This window comes from Strix uralensis, chromosome 1 (assembly GCF_047716275.1).
Source record: "Strix uralensis isolate ZFMK-TIS-50842 chromosome 1, bStrUra1, whole genome shotgun sequence".
In the NCBI taxonomy this organism is placed as follows: Eukaryota; Metazoa; Chordata; class Aves; order Strigiformes; family Strigidae; genus Strix; species Strix uralensis.
In genome coordinates this window covers 74,421,378-74,435,324 of record NC_133972.1, presented here as the reverse complement: position 1 = coordinate 74,435,324, position 13,947 = coordinate 74,421,378, and the positions used below count along the sequence as shown (strand labels likewise).

General features: G+C 40.9%; 1 long non-coding RNA gene across 1 annotated transcript; it reads right to left on the bottom strand.

Annotated features, from left to right (window-relative positions):
- Positions 1 to 1,157: 1,157 nt before the first annotated feature.
- On the bottom strand, positions 1,158 to 13,625 carry LOC141953865 (uncharacterized). Its single transcript, XR_012632025.1, has 2 exons — positions 13,468 to 13,625; positions 1,158 to 1,804 (listed from the first exon to the last, which is right to left on the bottom strand). It is a non-coding gene; the product is annotated as an uncharacterized LOC141953865 (long non-coding RNA).
- Positions 13,626 to 13,947: the final 322 nt, after the last annotated feature.

The window sequence follows — 13,947 nt, the reverse complement described above, 5'->3', positions numbered from 1 at the left end:
ATACTCAGTTTTGCTATACGTTCAGGGCCAGACTGTGAGCCTTTAACTCATCTATGTCTGTGCACTGTTTTGTAGGCTAATATGAAGGAGGTCTGCCACTGCTCTGAACAACTCAGAGATGCCTCACTGGCATCTGTAGCATGGTATTAAGCCCAAGTTATCGTGCCTCACATCTGACTGCAAAATTCAGTGTAGACATGCAACTTATCCTGGCACCCATTCCTAGGAATGCTTCCTTTCCCAGATACTTCTGTTGTGAGGACAAGGTGTTACTCATCATTACTACGCATATCACAGAGTGTCTTACTGTTAGACTGTCAGGCAGAGCTGTCATCTGAAACCTCCAGTGCAGTGAGGCGATACAGCCCTGTGTCACTCCTCTTGAACTGTGAAAGTACCACATGAAACTAGTAGCATGACATCTGCACAGTGTAGCATGAACCAAGGCACCTTGATGTAAAGAATGGAAGAGTGTTCAGAGAGAGCAGAGAGGAAAGTATGGGACACCTATGAAAGCAAAGAAAAGTCTTTCTCTCTTTTTCTTGCTTCACCAGGGAACTGGCTTACACAGTACTACAATAACAAGCACTGGCAGGCTGCCCAGCATCACTGTACTCTGGTTGTAAGTGAACTATGAGGCTCAAGCTATCTTCTGGGAAAAGTTCACACCAAATGTATTGTATGTTATGTTTTCCCCTTATTGTATTTTTTTTCCAAACCAGTCTATTATATTCCTTCACTGTTGCATTATGGATTTCTTTAAGATCCCTAGGAGCTGCCCTTTTAAAACCAACCATTGAGTAATCAAACAGATCTGCTTTTTAAAGTAACAGAGATAAACTAGTAATCCTCCTCTCAGAGACAGCCCTCAGAATAAAACCAGAGCACAACTCATTAAATGGTGTTGGGAATTTGTTTGCTTGAGTTTTTTCTCAGATAAAATGAAGAAGTTCAGAGAAAGAAGTGCGTTATTAAAACATTATCATTATCTATACAATGTACATCTTCCATGGAGTGGAAGCCAAAGCAGAGCAGACTTTACAACCGTAGTGCAGTGAAAGGAAAAATGTTCCTGAACCTTTCAAAACAAGTTTGATGTGGTTTTACATGATAGTCCTGGTCACCTCAAAGATGCCAGGTGTAAATCCCACTGTCAATTTAATGGGTGCACAAAGATTTTATTAAAAGTACATGAATCCGTAGCGCTTGAAGAGTGAAGGGAAGAGTCACTCATTCTGTGCTGAAGGCAATAACATGCATACATTTAATTTTGACTGTTTCTCAATATGGCTTTCACAGAGTCATAAAAAGACAAATTTTCTAAGTTTACAAAAACTATGAACACATTGGACATAATTTATCTGACCAATCAGGCCACAGACAGTCAGTTGGAAACTAGGTAGGCCCATTTATACATAAACACACCAAGTACGTATTTTCCCCATTTCCCTGCAAATACAGATACTTTAAATTTATATTCTACTGCTGTTTTTACTAATTAATTTTACTGCATTAGTTCCTGGAGGCCTTTGCTAAGTTTTGTATTGCATTGTGTGAGGTATTGTACCTATGCATAGAAAGTTTCTGCCTCAAAAGGCTTAGGAGGTTAACTTAGGGTTGTTTTGCAGATGTGATGGCACTGTACAGAAAGCAAACTCACAGGAAACATGAAACAGTTCATTCAGCTTTAATTTGCAGTGGTATTGAGTATCTGTAATTCCTGGAGACCTCAGTAGGAGTTTTGGGTGTTCAGCACTTTTGAGAGTCAGACTGAAGTTCCTTGCTATGCTTCTAACAAAAGGTCCTTAGAAATTAGAGACAGAAAAGACTTATTAGGTTATCAGGCCAAATTCATCCCAGAAGAAAACCCATTGAAGTCAATGGCATTTCATTGGGGATGGATTTACCATAGAAAGATTGTTCCCTATAGTATATTTAGAAGTACTTTGTCCTATAGAGTTTTAATTAGCTCTACATTAGTCAAGGTACTGTACCATTGTTTCAATCAGCTGCCCTCACAGACAGCTATCCTTGTCCATGTTTCCTCTCCCACCCCCATCCCTTGCTGCCTCCTTCTCACCCCCTCACCATTTCATGTTTAATTTGGTAGTGAATTTCTCACAGAGCTTTCTTTCATGTTTGAGAAAGACCTAGCCTGTGTTTAAGTTAAAAGAAAAAACCAAAAACCACAAAACAAAACAAGACCAGGAAGAGAGAACAAATCCTTCTGTTGAGAAAAGCAAAGGTGTTTATGAAGCCTTAAGCTTTTCTTTGTCACTCCATCAATCCATATATAGCTAGGCTACAGTTTTTCACCACATATTCTGTGTGAAGATGGACATGGGTACTTTAGTCTTGACTTTCCAGTTTCATCACTGAGTCACTGCATTGTTAGGGTAAGTGGCTTCACTTTCCAAACCTCTGCTCTACCACTATTGCAAGAGCCCTAGTCATACACATGTAAAGAATTCCTCAAGTTGCTTTACAGAAATCAGGAAACCATATAAAGTTCCACAGTGGAAAAGCACAGTAGTACAAGTAGTACAAGGCAAAGGACTGTTGCCATCAGTACTACAGTCTTTTTTTGTTTTTAAAATCATTCTAACACATACATTCATCTTTCCTCTGAGTCTTTTTTTTTTTGCCTTCTCTAATGAAAGTTCTAACAAGATTATAGGGAATTTGTAGTCTCTGTATGCTTTCAGTCATATAATTACAACTAAAACAACTGTGTCAAGAATAACTGCAGAAACTCTGGGTTCAGTGCTGCCTTCTGCCAAAAGAAAAAAATGTCCACAACTAAGAAAAAAACTCTAAAACCACATCGGACAAGTTACTAAATCCCATCTACGTAAAGATGTGTGTGTTCACTTCTGAGTCACTGTATCATTTGACCACGCAAGAAGCAAGACAGTTTGCTGGAGGAATGTCAGGAAGACCAGAATATAATTAAAAAATAGCCACGTTTTCAGTTTTCTTAATGCTCTTCTAGAATAGGCACACACTCACTTTAAAATTAACCACAGAGCTTAATTAAGCTGCTTCTGATCATGCCGGGAGGGTTCCATGTTGTCTTCCTATGGTCATTTCATCAGTCAGGGCTTTTCATGTAAGAATGTGCTGCATGCATGTCACAGCATGGGATCTCATCACAGACACCTGCTCTCAGCCTGTAAACACAGATTTTAATCCCCCTCCCTACAAAAATGGTGACAGAAGGGCATATTATTTAATTACTCATGCATGCTCTCCAAGACAGGGTCCACAGCTCCACTTGTTTCTAGGGTTTGTGCTGGTTTTGGGGGGTGATCAAATAGGATTGTTGTTAAAACAGGAGAAAGCTTCACCATAGACTTCTTGTTGCTATTCAATGAGAACAATACATGAAAAGACTGGCAAGAGGAGAACAGTTAGAGCAGGAACTAAAGAAAATCTAGGTATGGTAAATATAGTTATAAAATTATTTGTGATTTCTTTAGCTCTCACTGTGAAGCTAAGCTGTACTGTGTAACTTCACTCTCCTCCACTACAAGACCATAGATCCAGCAAAAATTAACTGTGGTAGTCATCTGTAACTGAAGAAGTTGAAACCAACTTAAACTTACTAAAGCCTTCATCTAAGTTAGATCTGCAGTAGTGGTTAAGTTTCCCTCAGGTGCTAGAAGTGTGAAAACCAGGAAGAAGATGAAAGGAGAAGTAATAACTTTTAGCTCTGCTTAAACAATGCATTTATTAAATCATTTCAGTCAAAATCATTCAGCAATTTCTGCAAAATCCTATCATGGACCAAAGCAAAGCACAGCTAAATGAAACGTTATATATTGTATCCGGCAAGCAATCACCATACTTGCATTCTTATTGCCCTCAGCAGCACCTGCATTCTTTGATCACAGTCCTTTCATGTGCTACACTGTATACAAAAGACCAATCCAGCAATTAGCCATTCTAGCACTGGGTCCTGAAATCTCTTCAAATGCTTCAGTCCTTTAATGAATTCCTAAATAGAAGGAAGTTGCAAACAAAGTTCAGCTTGTGTATTTTATGCCAGGTTCCCACAGCACTGTAGGTTCTTAGAGCTTAATTAATGACACTTGCATCCTGTATGGCTTCCAAAGTTTTAGTGGAAATTCTACTGGTCACTTCAGACTCTGACATCTTTTGGACAATTGTCCTCAGGATATTGGGCAACCTCACCAGTCTTTGGAAGGAAAGGACAAGACTTTGCTGCTAATCATGACTCATCTGTATCAATGGGACAGACAAAAACTGGAGGGACAAAACGTGCATCATTTCAAGTAAACTACTCATCAGAAATCCTATGCATTGTATAGGAACCAAAATGGGTGATGAAAATGAAAACCACAGCCCAATATACCAGCATTTGGGAACTCTGCCAATGCCCCTAATTAAAATTTTGTACTAATCTCTTCAGGGAATCCAAGAAATTCTTTCAGAAAATAGAACATTCTATGCACATCCAACTACTTATCCTGTACGAGGGAATATAAAGGAGATTGTATACGATCAGACAGAGGTCAGTGGAGTGGAAAGGACAGTGTGAAAGCTACAGGAAATGAGCCATCTATGAATGAAAATACTGGAATTCCTTCTTGAACCCTGACTCACATAATGTATGATTTTGCTGGTCCTGGTCTAAGGATCATTACATCAATGGAAAGACTTCATTAATTTTAGTGAGGTTTTAATCAGTTCCCAAAACAGGAGAATACAAAATAGGTATTTAAAATACAAGGTATGCCAACATGTCCTTTCCCCTCTTTTTCTTTTGTCCTACCATCATTAGAGAGCTTGGTGAGAGTGGTTTGAGATGAATGAGAAGTGTAGAGGCTGGACTGGAGAGGGTCTAAGACAGCACCTCTGACATTGGCTTACAGGCAATAAACAACACATTCAGTGCTGTTAGAGATGCAATTAGAGATGAAAGGAAGGAAAGAGTTGGTAATTGGTTGGTAACCGGAGAGGGAAGGGATGTTGATAGACAAGTATTTCTAAGAAGGGAAAGACCAAATCTGCTTTATTGTTAATAAAAAAGAGTGAGATTTTAAGAAGAAAAATAGGGTGATACACAGGTGTGAAGGAGAGGGGAATAAGGTACCTTGAGTAAGTGTACAAGGCTAGGTTAGAACCTCATTCGTCTGGATAGAAAAAGAGACAAGATAGGTAGGAGGCATAAGGCAAGTCACAGACAGCAGGGAAACTGCATCATACTTTGTCAGTTTTCTCTTTGAAGAAACCAGCAGGGTCTTATAAAGAAAAATAAGTGAAGGCAGTAGAAGAGAACTACCAAAGATGAATCTAGGCTGGCTCTGCAATGAGTAGATCTGTTTAGCTATGCAACTGAGCCTCATAAGTCAAGCAATCCTATCATGAGCTTGAATTATTCAAATCTAAGGCTTTTATTTGGCCAGTGTGGAGCTACAGGGTTTAGTCATTGATTGTCTTACACTTTCCATAGCCCCTGACACTCAGGCAGACTGGCTGAACCTAGCTAAATGGAAATGGAGGTACAAGCATCCTCCCTTTGTGTGGCTGTAAATGACTATATTCAAATCAAGACAGTGGGGACTGTTCCGTCAGCTAATTCTCCCAAATGAGTATGATCTACAGTGAACCTAAACAGGACTTTAGCTCCAATCCACTTGTCATTTGCAGAGCTTTCCCTCTTCTCCCTGGCTTAGAAACAAACAAACCTTCCTCTCTGCTACCTTTTTCTAAAGAATCTTTCTGTGACTGAGCCATTTATGTGTCTATATTACATGTAATTCTCTGATGTCAGATGAGATAACAGAGATAATCCTCACAAAGGATTTGAGGCATTATAGATTACAGCTTCTATTTGTATGTTGCAAGCATTGCCTTCAAGAGGCCTTGAGTGATGCTATAAGATCTCTGTATTCAGATTATAAGATACTTGCATTCAGCACTGCCTTATTAGAGGTTTAGAAATACCAACAACCCAACTAAGTGACCAGCTGTTCAGATCCTGCTGTTCTCTTAATCCATGCAAAGGTAAAATGCTATTATGGTCAGTGGGATCCTTGCCAGAATAACAAGATTTAAACCATTTTCCTTATATTTCTTGATCTTCCATTCCACTATAAAATAAAGTGATTGCTTAGCAGACAGAACAATTTATTCCAGAAATAAGTCATCTTTGTTTCAATCATAGTTTATCCAAGCCAGAAAGGTACTTAATTACTGTGTCTTTTCTTTTCTTTCTTTTTTTTTTTAAAAAAAAAAAAAAATCTGAACTCCCACTGACACAACCAGCAGGAATCTTGACATTGGGTTTTATGTATAGTTCAGGGGGCCTACCTAGGGCTTAAATACTTTTGTGGATCTGCCTGAAGGTGCTCTCACTGGGTATCTCTCAGGAAAAAGCTGAATAGTTACAGCTGCTCCAGAACTCTTTCTCCATCAGAATGAATATGGCATTAATACTTCCAGGACGTGATAATCACGAGGAAGATCTTTAGTTGTGTTTCCTGCTGTGCAACGCATGCTCCTCTGAAGAAGGAACTGAATAATTTTGGGAAATACAGAAGAGCTATGCTCAGTGACTTCACAATATGACTGTTACAATACAAGGCCAACTCTGGCTCCCAAGCCTGCAAAACAATATAGCCAATCTCTGTGATACAGGATGGTGTGAAACACTGTTCACACAAAAGTATATCCTGCTTAGAACCTACGGTATATTCCCAGAAGGAACATGGCTGATAATAAATTCAGGTGACGTTAACACATGTCATGTACAATGTTCTTTTGACTAATTATTAGTGTATTTATGTTTCTTGAATTTTGCAGTGATAATTTTTTTAATTTCCTCTCCAGTGAGAGCATTTAGTAGAGTGGGGAAATTTGTGTTTGCTCTCCAATGATCTCTATCAGTCTCTACAGCAAAAATCTGCATTTTCTAGCCTCACTCACACTGACATTTTGCCTGCTGCAGTTGAGATCCTGAATGGATCAGCAACGTTCAACCAACAACAGCCGTTTCCAATGTGGAACAATGGTCTACGTCTTCAAAGAAGTCTAGGCACCTCTTGATTTCAGCTACTTGAAAAGAGAGAGTGGCATATGTAGCATAATTCTGCTACATACAAGCAGGCAAACATCTAATGGAAATACCCCTTTAGCAGCTTGTGTCTGTGTGATTTAGGATGTCACAGATCTCAGCTATTTGTTGTCTTTCTGACTCCCCTGGCTGTGTTGAAATCACCACTGTGACAGCCAAGATGAAGTAGCTGACTGTGTGAGCATTCCTCGTCCTTTCCAATACACAGCAAAACTACTTAGCTTAAATCACCACTGACAGGAACTAACTTCTTAAACAGGTTTGAACTTGATCCTTGTTGAGCACATCTGACTGTGCCCCAGATTGCCTAGTTCAGCTCAAAGCCAGCACATGTACCCTATTATCAGCAGCAGCAGCTCTACATCAGTCAGCAGCTGGCAGACGGGCCCTTGGGGACTTTTCTAGCCAAGGCTAGTGCAGCCCTATGGCTGCTTCAATACATTCTCCGTGCGCAAAACAGGACGTATCTCTGTGCAAATGTTGTTATTGCACAATGGGTGTCATTGATAGCAGGAAAAAGACAATGCTTGGGATCTGGACATGTTGTTCAAACATCATTCCAGTCTTTTTATATACTCTGATTAAGGCCCCGTTACTTAGAACTGCCGTCATGCTGTTGCTGGTTACTTTGAGTGCACAGAGAATATCTAAAATCCCTTTTTACTCTTCCTTAAAGGGTGAATTGAACTGTATTTCAATGCCTGGATTTCTAGACTTTATGGCATTGTCTTAATGTAGATTCTGTCTTATCTATATCCAAATACATACAGATCTACCTACACAAACAGGTACATCCATAGTACTCATCTTTTCAAGCACTACATACATTTTCACTATTAGCCCATCCAGTTTCTCCACTACATTTCCAGGTCATAACCCTGCTGTTGTCACCAATGCTTAGCCCTTGACTCCCTAGCAGTATTTCTTTGGCAGTGGCAGACAGGGCTGTTAGACAACCAGGAAATCCAAAACAAAGGAAAACTGTTACAAGGAGAACATGGGACAGGCAGAAGAGCAAGTGGAATTAACAGACTAAAGGCCCAAGGGAAAGAAATGAAGTGAGGCTGGGAATAAGGATAGCAACCTTTGGAAAGATTTGCTCCCAGTGCAGGCAGCAGCAGCAGCTGCTGATACTGCTAGGGACAGTGTCAGATCAAGCAGGATTTCACCTGTTGTGAAAAGTACAGCACCAACATGGGGCTAAACATCTTAGCATCTCACGTTTGAAACAATACACAACTAAGCACAAAGAACGTGTAACTGACTGAAGGGATTAATTTCTGAAACCTGGATGTCTCTTTCAGATGGCCAAAGTCTCTACCACAGGACCTGTGATGCATCTACCAGCCCTGTGCCAATGCTGCAGATACCTCAGATCTCTACATTTAGGCTACTGAATAGTAACCACTGTATCCTGTTTTAGGCTTTGACCCACTGCTCCTCATCCTCAAAGCATGACAATGAATGGGGACCAACTCCAACCAGCTTGAGGTAGGACAGCTCTGTGATGACCCAGATTGTACCTGCAGCTCACTGACGGATCTAACCCAGGGTAACAGGCAGTTCATCTTCCTGCCTGACTCAACCACGTGGCTACTTCTAACAGCTTACAGAAACCCCTGCTCCCTGTCACATGCGTTGAATGCAAACTGTGCAGCTGAGCACTGTCATTTCCCACAATCACAGCTGTAGAACTCAGAAGAAATAGTGTAATCAGGCACCAGGCATCCCCCATTACCATAACCACGCGATCGAAGCCTTGCCACAACACAGCCTTTTTCCCCTACCCATTCCATTTGCTTTTACTCGGTCTCTTTCAGTCACTGCCATTCCTCAGTGAAGCTCTCAAGTGGCCGTGACAGGAATGTCTGAGGAGATGAGATAGAAGCACCTACAGCAAATAAATAAACCAATAAAGCAATAAAAAGACAAAGCGAGAGAACAAGGGGGACATGAGCTGTTCAGAGGCTTGAAGGCCAGCCCATAGAGTCACTCAGTCTAGACTCCAGATGTGAACGCAGAGCCTCAGTGAGTGCAATACGGGACTGCGTAAATATCTCAGCCAGATGTCTCAGGGCCCAAGCTACAAATCCTCACAAATGGTGACAGAGTTGGCTGTTGCTGTTCACATAGCTCTGCTTCCAAGAGAATCAGTGGTCATTCAGTCAGCAGCAGTTCATTTTTACTGCCAGATGGGAGGGAAAACCAGGCTCAGAGTTGCAGTTAGTCTCATAGCAAACTCAGCAGTCAGTGGATGGGTCATGGAGCCCTCTGTGGGTACTGAGGTTAGCTCAAAATAGCAATCTGGGGAAAGAGCTGAAAAGATTATAGTAAACATAAAAGCACATGATCCTAAACTCCTAAATAGACTAAAGTAATGGGCTGCCATGTTAGGCACCTGAATTCAAATTTAGATCTTCAAGATCTCTCACATTTGGTTAACTAAGTTTACAGATGCTTAATGTTACACGACAGAGTTACCTTACATTTCAGTTGCTGGAGACCTGTTACACTGTCTCTAAGAAGCTTGATGCTTGTCCCTACACTTTCACAAACTAAACATTCCTCTGCCTGACTTCCATGTTCCCAGAACTTGTCTTCTAGGTGGGTGCCTCACAGAAAGCACCTGGAGGGAACATGGCCACCTTCCTGTCTGCTGGTAGGTGGATCTGCCCCTTGGGAGGCTGGAGATTAGTTTCAGCTCCCTCTTCTGCCTGAGTTAGACCAGAGAACTGAGCCTGTCTCTCCCAGGAAATGTCTCTAACGACTAAGCTATAGTGTATTTTAAACCAAAGTTTTCCCAGTCTCTTAGATTTATCCCATACTCCATAAAAAAAATTAAGTATTTATTGCAGCAGGGGATAGGACCTGGTGCTCTGCAGTGAAAGTCCTTATATAATCCACCCTGTCACTGGCCCAATTTAGGATCTATCAAATTTATGATCCAGATTCTCTCCAGCAAGTCACCCAAAATTGGAACTGGCTGAATTATTTATGAGATGATTTGTAAGCAAAACCCCTGAGTTGGGTTACTCCGATTCACAGAGATAACATTATTTATGATTTTTTGTTCAGACATAAGGCATGAACATGTTTTAGGATGGCCAATAATTGTCCTGAGATTTGCAGAAGGATTGTTTCATTCTCCTGTTGTAGAGTGCCAATAGCAAAGTGACTCATACAATATAAAAGACAAGCTTTTGAACCAAACAGCCCAGAAAAAACTTGACAAAGAGACATGTGCTACCATATCAATCTCCTATTCCTGTAGGTACAGTTACAGCCTGAGGTTGGGCCCACCAGAGAAGTATCTAAAAAGGCCATTGTTCCTCTCTCCTTTTTAGACATAGGCTCACAGAGATAACTCAGAGTCAAAAAAGATTAGGATAAATTGCATTATTTCATACTCACCACAGGCTAAGAGCTCACATATGAGCAGTAGCTGATGCAGGGTTACTAGTTAAGCTGTCACGGCAACCCACTTGGGACTGTGAGCCCCAACTCACATGCGCTTTTCTCTCATTCCCAAGGTCCTAAGGGAGGTCAGACCTGCCAAAAGATGTTCTGAACAACACCGGGCTCCCACAGTGGTACGTTTCCCATAAAGGTTGCAGGGGCTTACTCCGATTTATGCCTGTACCACATCTGACCCTCAAACCCTTGCTGGGATCCACTTAGTTCTAAACAAGATATTTCCCAAGCTGCCACATTCAACCCTGAGTCTAAATCAGATTTACCTGAACTGACAGGTGTATAGTTTTAAGGTTTAATTTACTTCCCTCCCTATTGTGAACAACACAACATTACCCCCAAAAACATAGTAGAGAGAGACCTGTGCTGGACACATACATTATTTTCCTTATTATTCTGCACTTTCTCAAGAGAAAAGGCATTGCGTATAATAGTCTAAATAAGAGTTAACTCCAAGATCTAAACAAATATATTGAACAATTTATTCAGAGCACATTGTGCTGTTCTTCCACCTCTTTGGTAATGAATGCACAGCATCACTGTGGCTGAAAGTTAAAGGGGATATTTCTTCTGGCAGTGCCCTCCAGGTCCCTTAGGCAAGCTTATCCAGCAATTGTGTTGGCAGTTTGGAGTTTTTCCCAGGATCTTCTATGGCCAGGGATGCTACAGGCCATTTTATTAAATGTCAATGCCCACTGCTGATTAATTTTTGAAAAAAATCAACCTTAGAATATTTTTTTTTCTTCTGCTCCACATCACAAACACATCTATTTAAGGGTCTTCTTGGAATGAAATAGCATGAAAGAGTTGTATTTGTAACACTACTGTGCACCACTGACTTTCCCATACCAGGAGACAGCAAATTTTCGTTGTCTTGCCCTTGAATCTGTAGCAGTGTTGCAACTCCTCTTCCAGCATAGGCTTAGAACTCACCTCTGACTCATAAATGCCAACTCCAGTGCAGTGGGTAAACAGTCAATCAGCAAGTAGACAGAAACATAAGATAAGTGAAACTTTTTCTCTTGCTGTACAGATCTCAGAGAGGTGGAACTCATGTAGGTCAGTAAAAAAGGAGGTGTTGAGATACAATTTAGGAGGAGGGTACAGAAATTCCAGAATCCTTATCTCCATCATGAAAAAAATCAAAGTCCCTCCAACCACAGACCACAGCATATTCCCCTGTGGAAGATCAGATTTATTTTGCCAGTCATGCAAATGCAGTAGCCATCTGACAGTCTCAAAGCTGCATTCCTCAGTGCCTGTGGCCATATCAAATTTTGGGAAGACAGGAGGAACCATTTTCAAGAAAATGGTGTTTCATTTACTCTTTGACTCTCAAAGAATGTTTTGTCTTCCTCTCTGTTTTGTGAAGTGCTGTCAACACTTACAGTGAAGTTTATTGTAAATACACAATAATAACAACTGCGCACATTCATCTCTGATTCAATTCCTATGTAAATTTATGTTAATATATATGCAGATTAAGTCTGCCCCCCTTGGTCCTGGAAAGTTGTCAGAATGACACATGGGTTCTGAAAAGGTTGTGTACTACTGATCTGCAGTTTTTGTATAGTATTCAATAATTGGCAAACCAACAACAAGAGACTGTGGATATTTCTCTTCCCTTTTGCTGGATAAATCAGTGGAGTCTTCTAGATAGAGTTAAAAAAACATCTCTAAAACCAGTCTCTAAAACCATGACCTGCTCATTTTTATTTCTATTTCACAACAGAACAAATATTCACAGGTGGGACCTTTTGAGGAATGGGGTGGTACAAGGGAGTCTTGCTTGTAAGCCTTCCAGAACTGACATGCCATCTTCTAGACAGAGAAGCAATTTTTCTCCCTAATATTTAGTAACCGCTAAACCAATGCCTAGAGTTTATGGATAGTCCTCCTTACTTTTTGCTGTCTAAATTAGTGCTGGTTTTAAGAGAGCTCAAAAAGGTCATTTATTTTATTTTCTCCTTCTCAGCCTCCCTTTACTCTGTTTTAACACATAAATACAGCCAGAGCCATTCTGAGCACTCATGTCACACCAGTGGTGAGGTAGCTGGAGTGCCACAGCTAGCTGTTCTCTACTTTCTGCCAGGGATGTTTGTCTGTGATGCTTTCTGGTACTTTGCAGTGAACAGAAACTAATCTTTAGTTCACCCCAGGGCTGAGTCCCTACAAGTCTCCCAGGCACTTCTTAAATAATCACAACAGGACATAAATTGGGACTTCAAGAGATACATGTGCTCTTTGCACAAGGATGAATTTCTGCTAATCCAAAAGGGGATGGGGAAATTGCTATCAGAAACAGCAGGAGCCACACTTGTTGGCTAGGAAGATACACCAGACAACAGAAGTCCAATTGCCAGAAAGTATTTATACTCCTGCAGTTCACAGCTGAGGACTTGATCCCGACCTTTGATACGCAAAACAGATTTGTTCTGCAGCTGGAAAACTGGTTGCAGCATTTGTGCTTGGAGGGTAAGACTGTGCCCAGAGCTGATGAAGGTGGAACCTGAGTCATCAGTTCTGAAGTAAGGCAGCAATCTCCTGACCAAAATCACTTCCATCCTAATAACACTGAATGGGCTTAGAAGGCCAGTGACTTTTGGAAAAAAATCAAAGAACAGAAGAACTGTACGCCATACAGTGATAAGAAACTTCAATCACCCATTTCATTTGGGCCTTTCAGACTGACACTGAGAAAAACCCTTTCTTCTCCAAGCTCTTCTCACTTGACTCTGGTTTAGAGTGTTATTTCACTCTACTTTTTTAATCTCATTTTATTGAAGGCAATCTTAGCCCCAAGAGCAAAACAAGTAAAATAAAAGCAATTAAAGCCTGGAAGGAATCTGTATTTTTTCTTTGAAATAGAGCCCCATGTCAGACAGCTTTCCACGTACCTTGTTCAGTGTAGGTTACATTATGGCATCCCATCAGGCCCATTCAAACCAGGTTGCAGAAGTATTGTGGCTGGGATCCAACGCTGCCTTCCTGCCTGCAGTAGCTGTTGGTGGTGATTTCATCTCAATCATTTTCTCTTTCCACCTCTCATGCAGCTGCCTGCCTGTCTTGATAGGACCAAAGTGTAGCTCATGGAATCTATATGATAATCACAAAAATAGTTATTTCTGCTGAAAAATGGATTTAATTCCCCCTCTAAACCTTTGTGGATTGCCAACTGGGGGTGTGAAACCAGCTGGCAAAAGATGCGTTCATTTCAATTTCATGACTTTCATATACTGCAGCTTCCTGACTTTAAATGGTTCCTCCCCTCTCTAATGAGAGCACCAAGGCCTTGATTAACAGCCCTCACTTTAAACAAAGTTTTGAAGAAGGTTCTTTTCATGGTAACTTCTCTGGGGATGTCTGACAGGCTGCTC